General features: G+C 40.6%; 1 pseudogene; it reads right to left on the bottom strand.

Moving 5' to 3' along the window:
* Positions 1–3,572: 3,572 nt before the first annotated feature.
* On the bottom strand, positions 3,573–7,737 carry LOC119037262 (60S ribosomal protein L18-like; annotated as a pseudogene).
* Positions 7,738–18,065: the final 10,328 nt, after the last annotated feature.

Here is an 18,065-nt window from a genome sequence, read left to right on the forward strand (position 1 = left end):
AGAAGGGAACGGACACAAATAAACATAATCAGAAATGAAAGAGGAGAGATTACAACTGATACCACAGAAATAGAGAGGATTGTAAGAAATTACTATGAAGAACTGTATGCCAAGAAATTTGAGAACCTAGGGGAAATGGACACATTTCTAGAAAAATATAATCTCCCAAAACTCAATGAAAAAGAAGTAGAACAGCTGAATAGACCAATAACAGCAAAAGAAATTGAAGCAGTAATCAAAAAACTCCCATCACACAAAAGCCCTGGACCAGATGGATTCACAGGAGAATTCTACAAAGCATTTAAGGAAGAGCTAACCCCCATTCTTCACAGACTATTCCAAAAAATCCAAAACGATGGAAAACTCCCTAACTCCTTTTATGAAGCCAGCATCATCCTAATTCCAAAACCAGATAGAGATACAACAAAGAAAGAAAACTTCAGGCCAATATCGCTGATGAACATAGACGCTAAAATCCTCAACAAAATATTAGCAAATCGCATCCAACAATATATCCAAAAGATTATACACCATGACCAAGTGGGATTCATCCCAGGAATGCAAGGATGGTTCAACATTCTCAAAACAGTAAATGTAATTCATCACATAAACAAAAGCAAAGACAAAAACCACATGGTCATATCAATAGACGCAGAAAAAGCTTTCGATAAGGTACAACACCCATTTATGATAAAAACACTCAGCAAAATGGGAATAGAGGGAACATTCCTCAATATAATAAAGGCCATTTATGAGAGACCTACAGCCAATATCATACTCAATGGACAAAAACTAAAAGCTTTTCCACTAAGATCAGGAACAAGACAAGGATGTCCACTTTCACCACTTCTATTCAATATAGTATTAGAAGTTTTGGCCACAGCGATCAGGCAGGAAAAGGAAATAAAAGGCATCCAAATAGGAAAGGAGGAAACAAAATTGTCACTGTTTGCAGATGACATGATAGTGTACATGGAAAATCCTATAGACTCTACCCAAAAACTGCTCCAACTAATTAATGAATTTGGCAAAACAGCAGGATACAAAGTAAATATCCAGAAATCAAAGGCATTTTTGTATACAAACAATGAATCAGCAGAAGCAGAAATCAAGGAAAAAATCCCATTTGATATAGCAAAAAGAAAAATAAAATATCTGGGAATAAACCTAACCAAAGAGGTAAAAGACCTGTATGCAGAAAACTACACAGCACTGAAGAAAGAAATCAGGGAAGACACAAACAAATGGAAACATATACCGAGTTCATTGATTGGAAGAATTAACATCATCAAAATGTCCATACTACCCAAAGCAATATACAGATTCAATGCAATACCTATTAAAGTACCAATGGCGTATTTCACAGACATAGAACAAACACTTCAAAAATTTATATGGAATCATAAACGAGCCCGAATAGCAGCTGCTCTTTTGAGAAAGAAGAACAAAGTAGGAGGGATCACAATACCTGATATCAAACTGTATTACAAAGCCACTGTAATCAAAACAGCCTGGTACTGGCATAAAAACAGGCACATAGACCAATGGAACAGAACAGAGAGCCCAGAAATCAACCCAACCCTCTACAGTCAATTAATATTCGACAAAGGGGGCAGTAACATAAAATGGAGTAAAGATAGCCTCTTCAGCAAATGGTGTTGGGAGAACTGGACAGCTACGTGCAAAAAAATGAAACTTGAGCACCAACTTACACCATACACCAAAATAAATTCAAGGTGGATAAAAGACTTAAATATAAGCCATGACACCATTAAAGTCCTAGAGGAGAACATTGGCAAGAAAATCTCAGATATTCCACGCAGCAACATTTTTACGGATATGTTCCCTAGAGCAAGGAATATAAAGGAAAGAATAAACAAATGGGATCTCATCAAAATAAAAAGCTTCTGCATGGGTAAAGAAAACAGTATTAAATTAAAAAGACAACCAACTGTATGGGAAAACATATTTGCCAATGATACCTCAGACAAAGGTTTAATCTCCAAAATATACAAAGAACTTACACGACTCCACTCTAGGAAGACATCGTACCCAATTAGAAAATGGAAAAAGGACTTGAACAGACACTTCTCTAAAGAGGACATACAGAATATCCAGAGACACATGAAGAGATGCTCAATATCGTTAGCTATCAGAGAGATGCAAATTAAAACCACAATGAGATACCACTTTACACCAGTCAGGATGGCTATAATAGACAAAGCAACAAACAACAAATGTTGGAGAGGGTGTGGGGAAAAGGGGACCTTAGTTCACTGTTGGTGGGATTGCAGACTGGTACAACCATTATGGAAAACAGTATGGAATTTTCTCAGAAAAATAAAAATTGACCTGCCTTTTGACCCAGCAATTCCACTGCTAGGATTATACCCCAAGAATCCTAAAACATCAATTTCAAAGAACCTATGCACCACAATGTTCATAGCAGCACAATTTACAATAGCCAAGAGTTGGAAGCAACCTAGGTGCCCATCAGTAAATGAATGGATCAAAAAACTGTGGTACATATACACCATGGAATTCTATGCAGCAGAGAGAAAGAAGGAGCTACTACCTTTTGCAACAACATGGATGGAACTGGAAAGCATTATGCTGAGTGAAATAGGCCAGGCATTGAAGGACAAATACCATATGATCTCACCTTTGACAGGAAGCTAAAGAATAAAACAAACAAGCAAACAGAATAAAAACAAAGACACTGAAATAGAGAACAAGTGGGCAGCGACCAGAGGGGAGAGGGAAGGGAACTTAAGGGGAAAAAGGGGGAGGGATTTTGAGGAACAAGTATGAAAGACACAGAGATGAGGACTGGGGGGGGGGGGGGAGACCGGGCGGGAGGGTGGGGTAGGATGGGAGAAATAGATAAAAAAAAATGTACTTGAAAAGTAACTAAATAAAATTTAATATTAAAAAAAAAAACAGAACAAAACTCCAGAAAAAGAAATAAACAAAATGCAGACAAGCAATCTACCAAATGCAGATTTCAAAACACAGGTTTTAAAGATGCTCAGTGATGTCAGTCAGAACTTCTACAAAGAGATGGGAAATATAAAAATAGAGATAGAAAACATAAAAAAGAACCAATTAGAAATGAAGGATGCAATAACTGAAATGAAGAATACATTGCAAAGAATCAACAGACAGGAGATGAAGCAGAGGATCAAATCGGTGATTTGGAAGATAAAGTAGCAGAAAATACCTAAACAAGGCAGCAAAATGAAAAAAGAATCCAAAAATAGGGTAATTTAAGGGACCTATGGGACAACATTAAGTGTAACAATATTCACATTACGGGGTACCATAAGAGAGGAGAGAGAGCAAGGAACTAAACACCTATTTAAAGAAATAATGATGGAAAACTACTCTAACCTGGCACAGGAAATAGACATTGTACAAGCCCAGGAAGCACAGTGAGTCCCAAACATGATGAACCCAAAGAGACCCACAGCAAGATACATCATAATTAAAATCCTAAAGGTTAAAGACAAAGAGAAAGTCTTTTATTTTTTTCAGCATCCAAAATCTTTTGAATAACAAGGTAAAATCTGAGGTTAGTTTCTGTAGCTGCAGTTGGCCCAGGGGCCTCTTGCAGGCTCAGACTTCTGGCTGTTGGATGTACATAGATTTTTGTGTGGCTGTGAAAGGTTCATGGGGCCTTGTCAAAATGCCTATACACTTCTCTGCCCTTGCAAGGACCACAAAGCAAGATGGTGCCACAGCCCTTGGGGGAGTCCAGGGCCAGGCAGTCAAAGGTAAGGATCTTGCCACTGACCTTCAGGATGCAGCTCTGGGCACAGCTGTTCACACAGAATGAACACACTTTCAGGTTGGGTACCTCCTGGATATACACATCATCAGTTATAGTTCTCATAATCACAGCAGTTTTGCCCTCCTGATCAGGAAGCTTCATCTTTTGGATCATCCAGGAAAGGGATGGAGGCTACCCATTGCTGCAACCCATGAATAACCTCTTCAGCACCATTTGGCTGAAGGTGGAGTTTGCTTGTTTGTCTTGAAACCTGTATAGCTTGACCAACAGCCTTAGGCAGATGGCCTGGCTCTTGGGCTCCTTGAGCCAAACCTTTCAGTCTTTGCTGTGGCAGATGTCAGCCCCCACGATGGTACCTTCTGCTTGACCAGGTCCAGAAAAAACAACAAAGGGAGAATCCCAAAAGCAGCAAGAGAAAAGCAGTTAGTTACCTACAAGGGAGCTCCCATAAGACTGCCAATTGATTTCTCAACACAAACTGCAGGCCAGGAAAGATTGGCACAAAATATTCGAAGTGATAAAAAGCAAAGACCTATGAACAAAATTACTCTACCCAGCAAAGCTGTCATTTAGAATCGAAGGACAGATAAAGAGCTTTCCAAACAAGAAAAAGTTAAAGGCGTTCATCACCACCAAACCAGTATTACAAGAAACGTTAAAGGAATTTCTTGAAGAAGAGGAAAGAATAAAAAAATCAAAAATATGAAAATAATAAAATGGCAATAACTACATAATCTATCAACAATTACTATAAATGTAAACAGTTAAATGCTTCAATCAAAAGTTACAAGGTGGCTGATGGATATGAAATCAATACCCTTTACATATGCTGTCTACAAGAGAGTCGCTTCAGATCAAAAGACACATGGAGACCAAAAGTAAAAGGATAGAAAAAGATATTTCATAAAAATTTTTTTAAAAACCCACAACTCAGCAACACTCATACCAGACAAAATAGACTTTAAAACAAGGGCTATAATAAGAGACAAAAAAGAACCCAGCAGTTCCTTTTCTGGGTATTTATCCAAAGATATTCAAAACACTAATTCAAAAACACATATGCATCCATATGTTCATTGCAGCAGTATTTACAATAGCCAAGATATAGAAGCAACTTAAGTATCCATGAATAGATGAATAAATAAAGAAGTGGTGCATACATTAAACAAAATATGAATCAGACATAAGAAAAAAAAGGATGAGAGACTTCCGCCAAGATGGAGACGTAGGTGGAACCACCTTGCCTCTGTGCACAACCAAATCTAAGAACAACTATTTTTAACAACAATAAACACAACCAAGCCACACAGAAAATCGACAATACGGAGTCCAAAGACAACTAAATGCTCAGCTAAACCGGTAAGAGAAACGAAGCCAGCAGCGGAGCAGGTTGGCAAGAAAAAATCCCCGGGTGGTGCTCGGTGCGCAAGCAGCCGAAGGCGCTGATCGTGAGCTAGCTACGGGAGCACACAGGGAAGAGGCACAGCGGGCTGTCTGCAGTCGGTCTGTCGTGCATCTGTGTGCGGATAAACCAGTGAGAAGGGAAGCCTGCGCGGGGGCAGCAGGCTCACACAATTCCTATCGGATAAACAGGCCCGGGGTGAGTGGTGTGACTGGATGGACTGGGCTAGCGGAGAGGACCGTCATTGCTCCCTCTCTGACCACGCCCCCACAAACAGCGTCACAAACCAGCGACCTGGGTCGCCCCGCCCTGGTAAACAACTAAGGCTTCGCTCCGCTTACTTAACGGCACGAATAAACCAAAAATGGCTCTAGGACAACTCAGAGCCCCAGAACCGATAGATCTAAGCGATGAAGAAATAGCCAGACTTTCAGATGCACAGTTCAAAACACTGGTTATCAGGATCCTTACAGAACTGGTTGATTTTAGTCACAAATTAGAGAAACATATGGACGCTAAACTAATTAAAATGAATGGTAATACAAAGGAAACCAATAGTAATGGAAAGGAAATTGGGACTCAAATCAAGGGAGTGGACCAGAAGGAAGAAAAAAATGATCAAACAGAAAAGAATGAAGAAATAAGAATTCAGAAAAATGAGGAGAAGCTTAGGAACCTCCAGGACATCTTTAAACGTTCCAACATCCGAATTATAGGGGTACCAGAAGGGGGAAAGGAACAGCCACCAGTGGAAAACTTATTTGAACAAATAATAAAGGAGAATTTCCCCAATCTGGAAAAGGAAATAGACTTCTAGGAAATCCAGGCAGCTCAGAGAGTCCCAAAGAAGTTGGACCCAAGAAGGAACACACCAAGGCACATCATCATTACATTAGCCAAGATGAAAATGAAGGAGAGAATCCTAGAAGCAGCAAGAGCTAAGGGGACAGTCACCTACAAAGGAGTTCCCATCAGACTCTCAACTGATTTCTCCAAAGAGACCTTACAGGCAAGAAGGGGCTGGAAAGAGGTATTCCAAGTCATGAAAACCAAAGACTTACAACCAAGATTGCTCTACCCAGCAAAGTTTTCATTTAGAATGGAAGGACAGATAAAGTGCTTCTCAGATAAGACCAAATTCAAGGAGTTCATCATCACCAAGCCCTTATTATATGAAATGTTAAAGGGACTTACCTAAGAATAAGAAGATAAAAAAGATGAACAGTGAAAGGACAACAAACTCACAGTTAGTAACAACCACACCTAAAACAAAAGCAAACTAAGAGGATAGCTAGATCAGGAGCTAGATCATGGAGGGTTAGCAACAGGGGAGTGGGAGGAGGAGAAGGGGGGAGAAGGTACAGAAAATAAGTAGCATAGACAGTAGATAGAAAATAGATAGGGGGAGGGTAAGAATAGTAGGGGAAATACAGAATCTAAAGAATTTGAGACACGTGTTCATGAACTAAAGGGGGAAATGGTGGGGGAGGGGTATGCAGGGTGGAGGGGAATGGAGGGGGGGAATAGAACAAATGTAATGGCATAATCAATAAAAAAGTTTTGAAAAAAAAAGGATGAAATCTTGCCATCTGCAACAACATGGATGGACCTACAGGGTATTGTGCTGAGTGAAATGAGTCAGACAGAGAAAGATGAATGCAATATGATTTCACTTATATGTGGAGTCTAAATAAAACAAACAAACAAAACAGAAACAAATTCACAGATACAGAGAACATTTTGATGGTTGCCAGATGAGAGGGGGGTAAGGGAGTGGGTGAAAAAAGGGAAGGCATTAAGATATACAAACCGATAGTTACACTAGTCATCAGAATGTAAAGTACAGCATAGGAAATATAGTTGATAATATTTTAATAACTATGTATGATGTCAGATTGGTACTAAATTTATTGGGGTGATCACATCATAAGATATATAAATGTCTAATAGTATAGTGTAAGTCTGAAACTAATATAATGTTGTATATCAACTGTAATTAAAAATAAAAATTATTTTTTAAATGTCATTTGATTTCAAATAAATATTTATAAAGATGAAAAAAGAAATTTGAAATATCAGAAAGAAACTCCAAAAGAGCAAGATTGGGCCTGGGAAAACCTGGGACACAAATGATCACACACAACCATGAAGCACCTTGTTCCCAACCCGAAACTTGGGGTAATCACCCAATAACTACATATGCATGTAGTTGTGATCTCTTCATTCATCCTCCCTCTGGATTCTCTGCCCACTGAGAGAATTATGCACAGTGCAGTAATTCAAAAAGGAACTAGTGTGTTCAGAGTTGAGGCAAGAACATAGTAAAATAAATCAGCTTATGTCCTTGAAATTCCTCTGCAGGCACTGAATGTAAGCTAGCAGCAGTTAAATTTAGACTTTAAATTTAAAAAAAAAAAAAACCTCATTCAGCAACATCAACTACAGAAACAGGTAGAAGTTATTGCAAAGGTAAGCAGAGTGAGCTCCAGCCTGGCTTCAGGAAAATGTGGCCAATACCATAAAGGATGTTCTGTTCCTGCGCCATTGCATTGCTGTCTCAATCTGATGCAAGGTGGCATGAGCCTGTGCCATCAGTTGTCCCTCATCTATAGTATTTTTTTAACTCATTGATTTTTAGAGAGAGGGAGAGAGAAAACCATCAATTTGCTATGTCACTCATTCGTGTGTTCATTGATGATTCCTGTAAAAACCCTGACCAGAAATCAAACCCGCAACTTTGGCATATCGGGACAATGCTCTAACCAGCTGAGCTACGCATAGCTATGCGAGACTTGAACATTTACAATAGCTTATAGGTGTTGTATCTCTACATGGCAACTTAAAGGTTAAAACAATTTTTATACACATGCTCAATCAAAAAAGACACAGCCAATTACTCAAAGAAACAGTAAAGTAACAACCTGGCAGCCTGAAGTTAAATGAATAGAAAGAAGATGCTGTCCAAAGCAAGGCATAACTGAAGTCTGTTTATCTGACTGATCTGAAATGTGTTTATGGGAATAGAAAGCCTCAGTGAGGACATATGCATCATTTACCCATTACATGGCTATATGGCAACACAGGTTATAACACAATTAAAGGAACAAAACCAACATTTATTAAGGACCAACCATGTGGCATTTTATACTTAGCACCATATTCAGTTCCCCAGAAACTCTGTTTCATATCACTCTTCATATTTTACAGTTGTAGTAACTAACACTGAGAACTTAAGGACCTGTCCTAAGTCAGACTGATAGTTAAGTGGGAGAAGCATGATACAAGCTCACCCCATCTAACTGAAAAAGCAGCTGAATCCCTCAAATGTCAAAGTGAAAAATGGCACAGATAATAAATGTTTCAGGAACTCAGAGAAAGACTGATCCCTCTGCATTATAGTGGCTAAGGAGTCACTGCCATCAAAATATCAGTGTTTTCACATCAAGTTCAAACCTCTCCTTTCCACACTTATGAATCCTAAACAAGACTTCATGCAACATCTACTTCAAGTATCTCCAGCAAATAGGAAATCACTTACCTCTCCTAACCACACAATCATGTTGTAACAACTCATTATTAGTAAATTCTTCTTTATTCAGTTTCAACTTCTGTTTGTCAGATGCTGCAGAATTCAATCTGGAAGCCATCTGATCAAAAACAGTGTCTGAACTACACCATGAGACTACACCATGTTCAGCAAAGTTCTCACTGCCCATTGGCTTGCACCAGACACCTGAACCATGACTAATTCCTTTCCTGAAGACAGATCCCTCTGCAATTCACCCTCACCAGAAAAATTATAATTCCACATAATGCCCACTGCCTTGTTACCCCTTCTAAATCAAATCTACACACATTCACCTGTCTGACAGTCTCATTACATGGCCCTCAATGCAAGAAACTCAAAAAGAACTTTCAGTCAAGATGGCAACATAGGTAAACACAGCTCACCTCCTCACACAACCACATCAAAATTACAACTAAACTATAGAACAACCATCCCTCACAACCATCAGAAATCAAGATGAATGAAAGTCTGACAACTACAGCATTATAGAAACCATATCCATCCAGACTGGAAGGAGGGGTGGAGACATGGAATAGGCTAGTGCTACAGTCATGAGTTGTGGATAAAAATTTGGGAGGGTTATCTCAGGAGAGAGGAGTCCCAGTCCCAAAACAGGCCCTCCAGTCCAGGGTTCCAGTGCCAGGATAAGTCCCCACAATTTCTGGCTGCAAAAGCCAACAGGGATTGAGTTGGTAGAAGAAACTTCTGGAATCCCAAGCAGTTCCTCTTAAAGAACTCACATAATGACTTACTCATATTTATTCCCTCTGAGCTCTAGCACCAGAATAGCAACTTAAGAGCCACCAGTAGCATACAGGGAGAAACTGGATTGGCTGGCATCAAGGTGAGAGCCAGGGGACAGCTTTTTCCCAGACAGAATGGTGGGGAGAGGCCATTGTCCCTTTTCTGAATCCTCCCCCAATATAGTCACGGAGTCAGCAGGTAGGTGCCCTATCTGAGACTCCATTAATCTGGCTAACACTGTTTGCCCCACCCTAGACATCCCCTGAGACTTCATCCCACCCAAAACATGGACCCTCCAAGTTGTTAACAGTGACTTTTCCATGTGAATGGCTGGTCTTGGCTCATGCTTCACAACTTCCTAAATCCTCTCAAACTAGAATCAGTTAGCCTCACTGAGCCCCCAGACCTGATACATGTTGCTAAGTGGCCCAGGCCCAGCACAAACAGCAGTCAGCCTAGATTCGCAGCTTGGTTTTGTCTGGAAATCTCCAAGACTCAGCACAAGCAGTAACGTTTTCATATTGCTTTACAGCTCAGGCAGGGCAGTCCCAGGCAAAACATGCAGGAGCTCCCCTTGGCCTGCACCACCTGGGAAACCCCAGAGCCTGTGCACCCAGTGGATAGTTACAGACCAAGTTAGAGCACTATCATCCTGCCCCTGTACAGCTTATCCTCCATAGAGGGTGGAGATTAGTGGTCAGTGGTCACTGCCAATCCCTGCAGCTGACTGGCCTAGGTATCTCCATCCCATTGACCTGCCAACAGCAATCAAGGTTCAACTACAAGAGGAGGGTGTACTCAACACACATGAAGGATGCACCTCAAGTACCCAGCTTGAGTGATATGGGAGGCTATACCACTGGATCCTACAGGACACCTAGTGTATTAGCATGCTACCAAGACAGGAAGTCATAGCAGCTTTACCTATCACACAGAAACCAACACAGGGGGGCTGCCAAAACAAGGAGACAAAGAAACATGGCCCAAATGAAAGAACAGATCAAACTCCAGAAAAAGAACTAAACAAAATGGAGATAAGCAAGCTATCAGATGCAGAGTTCAAAACACTAGTTATAAGGATAGCCAAGGAATTTAGTGAGGACCTCAACAGCATTAAAAAGATCTACTCAGAAATGAAGGATACACTAATTGCAATAAAAAACAACTCAGAGGGAAACAACAGTAGAGTGGATGAAGCCAAGAATCAAATCAATGATTTGCAACATAAGAAAGAAAAAAACCAAACAAACAATCAGAACAACAACAAGAAGAAAGAATCCAAAACAAATAAGGATAATATAACCAGCCTCTGGGAAAATTTCAAGCATTCCAACATTCACATAATAGAGGTACCAGAAGGAGAAGAGAAAGAGCAAGAAATGTATTTGAAAAACGAACTTTAAAAAATGTTCCCTAAGCCCTGGCTGGTGTAGCTCAGTGGATTGAGCACCGGCCTGTAAAGCAAAGGGTTGCCAGTTTGATTCCCAGTCAGGGCACATACCTGGGTTGCAGGACAGGTCCCCAGTTGGGGACACGTGAAAGGCAACCACACACTGATGTTTCTCTCCCTCTCTTTCTCCTTCCCTTCCCCTCTCTAAAAATAAACAAATAAAATATTTTTTAAATGTTCCCTAATTTGGTAAAAGAAAGAGATATGCCAGTCCAAGAAGCACAGAAAGTCCCAAACAAGATGAATGCAAAGAGGCCCACTCCAAGACACATCATAATTGAAATGTCAAAGGTTAAAGATAAAGAGAGAATTCTAAAAGCAGCAAGAAAAAAGAAATGAGTTCCCTACAGGGAAGTTCCCATAAGACTGTCAGCTGATTTCTCAAAAGAAACTTTGCAGGCTAGAAGGGATTGGCAAGAAATATTCAAAGTCATAAAAAGCAGGACCTACAACCAATGTTGCCCTATCCAGCAAAGGTATCATTTAGAATGAAAGGGCAGATAAAGAGCTTCCCAGACCAAAAAAAAAAAAAACTAATCGAGTTCATCATCACCCAATCATTATTATATGAAATGTTAAAGGGACTTATTTAAGAAAAAGAAGAAGATCAAAACTATGAACAATAAAATGGCAAAAAAATACATATCTATCAACAGTTGAATCTAAAAAACAAACTAAGCAAACCAGAAGAACAAAGACAGAATCATGGATACGGAGAGCATTTTGATGATTGCCATATGGGAGGGCAGGTATGGGAACAAGTGAAGAGGTGAGGGGGTTAAGAAATACAAATAGGTAGTTACGGAATAGCCATGGGACTGTAAAGTACAGTATAGGAAATGGAGAAGCCATAGAATTTACATGCATGACTGACCCATGGACATGAACAATGACATGGAGATTGCCTGAGGGAGTGGGTGTTGCTGGGTGGAGGAAGGGAAAGAGGAAAAAATTTGGACAACTGTAAAACATAATCAAAAATATATAATTTTAAAAAAAGAAAATCAGAAAAAGGAAGTAATTGGGGATGGCGATGGAATAGGAGGGAGCAGATTCCACTTCCCCCTACACACGGGAGAAAAACCTGGCCAATCTATGGAGGGACGGAGCAAACAGCCAACAGTACCCCAACATATATGAAAATAAGAGACCAAAAATTGTAGCAGACACTGAAAAACCAGACGGTAAGGAGACTGTTGCAAGACAATAAGGTCCCAGGGACCAGTGCAGGGACAGAGGTGGCTGCGGCCTCCTGGGAAGCAGTGGGCCTGCCACAGAGTCCTTGAGAGAGAGCTGCTCCCTCAAGGAGGGTCAACTGCTCCCTCCCTCCCTGGCCAAGCAGGGTTTGAGCAGCACTAGGAGAGACCTGGTTGCTTGAAGTTGCAGAGAGGAGAGTAAGGACAAAGAGGCAAACACACAAATCACCCACGGAGTGATTACCCGTGGATTCTGTGGTCACGGCTTGGGAGAGTTGAGAGCCCTGCAGAGATGCACACTGACCCAGATAGTCACCGATCTGGCTGGAGAACTGGGCTGTACTGAGCGGCAGGCTTGAATAGGAGGAATTTCTCAAAAAGAAAAACTGTTTGGGAAACTCTCCTGCGACAGTCACTCAGCCTACTCCCCACCCAGCCAGGCAGCAGCAATCCTGAGGTTAGGCAGAAGGCCCTGCATTCCCCCATAGTACTGGGAAGGGTTCGCACCCAAACCCGCAGACTGAGGCAGCCTGGCCGGGCATGTGCACTGCACCCCAGCCCATAGCGATGACTCCCGGGGAAACAGTGCTCTGAAGAAGACCTGGATCCCCCGCATGGGGTGCTGGGGAGAGGCACCAGAGTAGCCCTTGGGAGAGTGCTCCCAGGACTGGCTGAGTACACATCGGGAAGGGAGAAAGGCCACACCAATTGCCCCTCAGCCTGCTGCAGCCAGCAAGACCAGAAAAACCAGTTTGGCCAATTTGAAACCAATAAGAGGTGTTTTGGTTTTTTTTAAGTAATCTTTTATTTTTTTAATTGTTATTATTGTTTTATCTTTCAATACCTTTTTCCTCCCTTTCCTTCTTTCTTGTTTTATTCCTTCTTTCTTGTTTTATTCCTTCTTCCTTTCTTTCCAATCTTATCTCTTCTTCCTTCCTTCTCCGGCTTTTTTTGTAAATACCCACAAGTGAGACAAAAAACTTGGAACTGTGAAAGGTCCAGAGTTGGACCCAAAGAGGGGGTGTCCCAACATTTGAGACAGTGAGACAAATTTCACTTTGCTATTGCAGAGAAACTACAGGTTACTGCATATTTGTATTATTTTTTCATTATTGTTACATCTTTTATTTTAATAGTATCTTTGTATTTCTCTTCTTTCTGTATAGTCTTCTTTGCTTGTCTGGTTATATTGTATCATTTGACAGGTTTCCCCTGTTCTCTCTTTCAAAGTTTATTGCTAATTTACTATCCTTCACGTCACTTGTGCTCCTTTAGCACACTACTCAAAGTACTATACCCCCTATTCATGTTATCCAGACCACACAGATTCTGTCATGATTGTTGCCCTAATATTACTGTAAATAATAGTAATAGCTGTTCCATATAATTTGTAAATACTTCACAACACCCCTCCCAGATCTTCACCCACTTCACAGTTTCCTGACTCTATTCTCTCACACTCTACACCTATTCTCTCTTAACTCTATTCTCTCACACTCTACACCTATTTACTATCTTTACTCTCACCTTACCTCAGAATCTGACCTCCCACAACCTCACTGCATTCTAGATCCAACTCACAAGCCTTCCCTCCCCAACAAGAGTCTTATCTTTTCTCCATCCTTTCTTAAAAGTGGCTAGTTGGGTTGAAGATCAGTTAACACTATACATAGCTAAAGGATCTCCTATCTCTTCTCTACCAGCTGCTACTGTAAATATCCTAGAATACTCTCCTGCTGTCATAAACCATTTTGCCTTCCCCTCCAACTGATCACAAAAAAAGAGTAGGTGGAAGTGATACCCACTGGAAGAGGAAACTCACCAACAAAGGAACCACCAACAGATAACAACAAAAGAGGGTGAAGGAGGGAGTGGAAACCACACATACCTCAATCCAGGACCTATCTGGAAATACAACTAAGTAGTAGAGAAACTACCCAGTACAAACAACTGAACAAGAGCAAAAGAGAATCCTCAAAGCCCTGTACGCTCAGAAGAACTACCTTCAACACAACCTGCCCTCAGCTGCACAACAAATTACAACAGGTGGTGGACAGAAGGACCATCAGTTAACCATCTGGTGGGAAGGACCCACAAAAGAAAGACGAAAAACAATCAAAATCCAAAGACAAACAGAGCCAACTTAAAGGACAGCCCAAGACCAGTGACCTTGGGAGATCAAGTAAACTACACCACTGAATCTCACAGGTATTCTACCACAGAAGTTCACACCATAAACCCAGGGAGCCAGAACAGATCAATTTAAGAAGCTGAAGCTAACAAGAAGAGTCTCACAAATAATCGGAAGACAAAGATACAATCCCCAAATGAAAGGAAAGCAGGAACCCTCAGAAAGAATGCTAGATGAAATACAGGTAAGTCAGCGATCAGATACTGAATTCAAAGTACTGGTTATCAGGGAGTTCAATGAGCTCACAATGAGCTACCAGAAACTACAGGGGAACCACAATGAACTCACTGCAAACTACATCAACGTGAAAAAGGAAATAGAAACTATCAATAAGGGCAAAGAGGAAATGAAGAATACAATTTCTGAACTGAAGAACACATTGGAAGGAATCAAAAGCAGGATCAATGAAGCAGAAGATCAGATCAGTGAGTTGGAGGACAAAGTAGAAAAAAACACCCAGAAAGAGCAAGAAAAGGAAAAAAGGCTCAGAATGAATGAAGAGGAATTAAGAGAAATGCGAGACAATATGAAACGTAATAATATCCGAATAATAGGGATACCAGATGGAGAAGAAGAGCAAGGGATAGAAAACTTTGAAAAAGTAATGATGGAAAACTTCCCTAATTTGATGAGAGAAAAAGTCACACAAATCCAGGAATCACAGAGAGTCCCAATCAACAGGAACTCAAAGAGGCCCGCTTCAAGACACATCATCATTAAAATGGCAAAATTCCAAGACAAAGAGAGAATCTTAAAAGGCAGCAAGGGAGAAAAATAAAGTAACATACAAGGGTGCCCCAATAAGGTTAGCTACTGACTTCTCATTGGAAACACTCCAAGCAAGAAGAGAATGGCAAGAAATATTATAAGAAATGAGAACCAAGGCTACTTTATCCAGTAAGGCTCTCAATCAAGATAGAGGGCAAAATAAAGAGCTTCCAAGACAAAAGAAGTCTAAAAGAATACACCTCCACCAAACCAACTCTGCAAGAGATGCTAAAAGGACTGCTCTAAGGAAAGAAAAGAAAAGAGAGAGACAGAGAGGAACACAGGTACAAAAATGGCAATGAATAAGTACCTATCAATAATAACCTTAAACGTAAATGGATTAAATGCTCTAATCCAAAGACATAGAATAGCTGAATGGATAAGAAAGCATGACCCACACATATGCTGCCTATAAGAGACCCACCTCAGGACAAAAGAACTACACAGACTAAAAGTGAAGGGCTGGAAACAAATTTTCCAAGCAAATGGACAAGAAAAAAAAGCTGGGGTAGCAATTCTCATATCAGACAAAATACACTTCAAAAAAAGAGCCATAAAGAGAGATCCAGAAGGTCATTTCATAATACTCAAGGGAAGAATCCACCAAAAAGACATAAACATTGTAAATATATATGCACCCAACATAGGAGCACCCAAATTCATACGAAAAATCTTAGAAGACTTCAAGAAAGATATTGACATCAACACAATTATACTAGAGGATTTTAACACCCCACTGTCAAAAATGGACAGATCTTCCAAACAAAATATCAACAAAGCTATTGTGGCACTGAACAACACCCTAGATGAAATGGACTTAACTGATACATATAGAGCCCTGCATCACAAAGAAACTAAATACACATTCTTTTCAAATACACATGGAATATTCTCAAAGATAGACCACATAATAGGACACAAAATAAACCTCAACAAATTCAAGAAAACTGAAATCATACCAAGCATTTTCTCCAACCAAAAGGGACTGAAACTAGAAATCAACCCCAAGAGAAAAAACCTAAAACACTCAAAATCATGGAGATTGAATAGCATGCTATTAAACAATGAATGGGTCAAGAATGAAATGAGAAAAGAAGTCAAAAAGTTTCTGGAAACAAATGAAAATTAACTCATGACAACCCAAAACTTATGGGACACAGCAAAGGCAGTCCTGAAAGGGAAGTTCATAGCAATACAGGCACACCCAAAAAAGATAGAAATATTTCAAAGAAACAACCTAACCCCACATCTACAAGAACTGGAGGAACAACAACAAAGACAGCCCAGAGCAAGCAGAAGGAAGGGAATAACCAAGATCAGAGCAGAATTAAATGACATAGAAACTAAAAGCACAATTCTAAGAATCAATGAATCCAGGAGCTGGTTTTTTTAAAATATAAACAAAATCGATAAGCCTTTAAGTAGACTCATCAAGAAAAAAGGAAAGAGACTTCCGGCCAAGATGGAGACATAGGTGGAAACACTGTACCTCCTTGCACAACTAAGTTTAAAGACAACAAAGATTTAGGAACAGTAACGCAACCAAAACACACAGAAAATTGAACTGTATCGAAGTTCAACAACAATGAACCATTCAACCAGACCGGTAAGAGGGGCAAAGTTGGCAGCTGGCAAAGAGGGGTCACGATAGGAAAAAGCGGCCAGACTTACCCAGGCATGCAGGTGGCAGATGGCAGATCCCAGGCACGGGGTGCCAATGGGCAGACCCAGTTAGGGTGCAAGGTGGCTGGCTGACCATGGTCGCACATTCACGCACAGATAAACCAGGTGAAAAAACGAACAGTGAGATAGATTGCACAATGCAGGGCCCCAGCGACAGGAATTAATGCCTAAAAGCACCAACTGAAAAGACTTTTGGGGTCAAGGTGCTGGGAGAGGTTCCCAGGCTCACAGAGAGTTCATTGGAGAGACCCACAGGGCTCCGGAGGGTACACAAGCCCACACATCTGGGAACTAGCACCAGAAGGGCCCAATTTGCTGGTGGGAAGAAGCAGAGGGGACCGAAATCCGAGAGGAAGCAGGAAAAAAACGCCATTGCTTCTTTGACCCGCCCCCACATACAGCGTCACAACCCATTGACCTCGGTTGTCCTGCTCTGATCAGGGCAACCTAAAGCTCCGCATCTCATACATAACAGGCACAAACAGACCAAAACATTATGGCTCAAGAACAACTCAAAGCCCCAGATTCAATACTTCTAAGTGACCAAGAGATAGCCAACCTATCAGATGCACAGTTCAAAACACTGGTGATCAGGATGCTCACAGGACTGGTTGATTTTAGTCACAAATTAGATTTAAAAAATGAAGGCTACACTAAGTGAAATGAAGAAAAATGCACAGGAAACCAACAGTGATGGAAAGAAAACTGGGACTCAAATCAATGGAGTGGACCAGAAAGAAGAAAGAAACAAGCAAACAGAAAAGAATGAAGAAGCAAGAATTCAAAAAAAAAAAAATGAGGAGAGGCTTAGGAACCTCCAGGACATCTTTCAATGTTCCAACATCCGAATTATAGGAGTACCAGAAGGGGAAGAGAAACAGCAACAAGTGGAAAAGTTATTTGAACAGATAATAAAGAAGAACTTCCCCAATCTGGAAAAGGAAATAGACTTCCAGAAAATCCAGGAAGCTCAGAGTCCCAAAGAAGTTGGACCCAAGAAGGACCACACCAACGCACATCATAATTATATTAGCCAAGATTAAAATGAAGGAGAGAATCCTAGAAGCAGCAAGAGATAAGAGAACAGTCACCTACAAAGGAGTTCCCATCAGACTGTCAGCTGATTTCTCAAAAAAGGCTTTACAGGCAAGAAGAGGCTGGAAAAAAGTATTCCAAGTCGTGAAATCCAAAGACCTACAATCAAGATTGCTCTATCCAGCAAAGCTTTCATTTAGAATGGAAGGACAGATAAGGTGCTTCTCAGGTAAGATCA

The sequence above is a fragment of the Artibeus jamaicensis genome, unplaced genomic scaffold (genome assembly GCF_021234435.1).
Source record: "Artibeus jamaicensis isolate MK-2021 breed Jamaican fruit bat unplaced genomic scaffold, CSHL_Jam_final contig_887, whole genome shotgun sequence".
Lineage (NCBI taxonomy): Eukaryota > Metazoa > Chordata > Mammalia > Chiroptera > Phyllostomidae > Artibeus > Artibeus jamaicensis.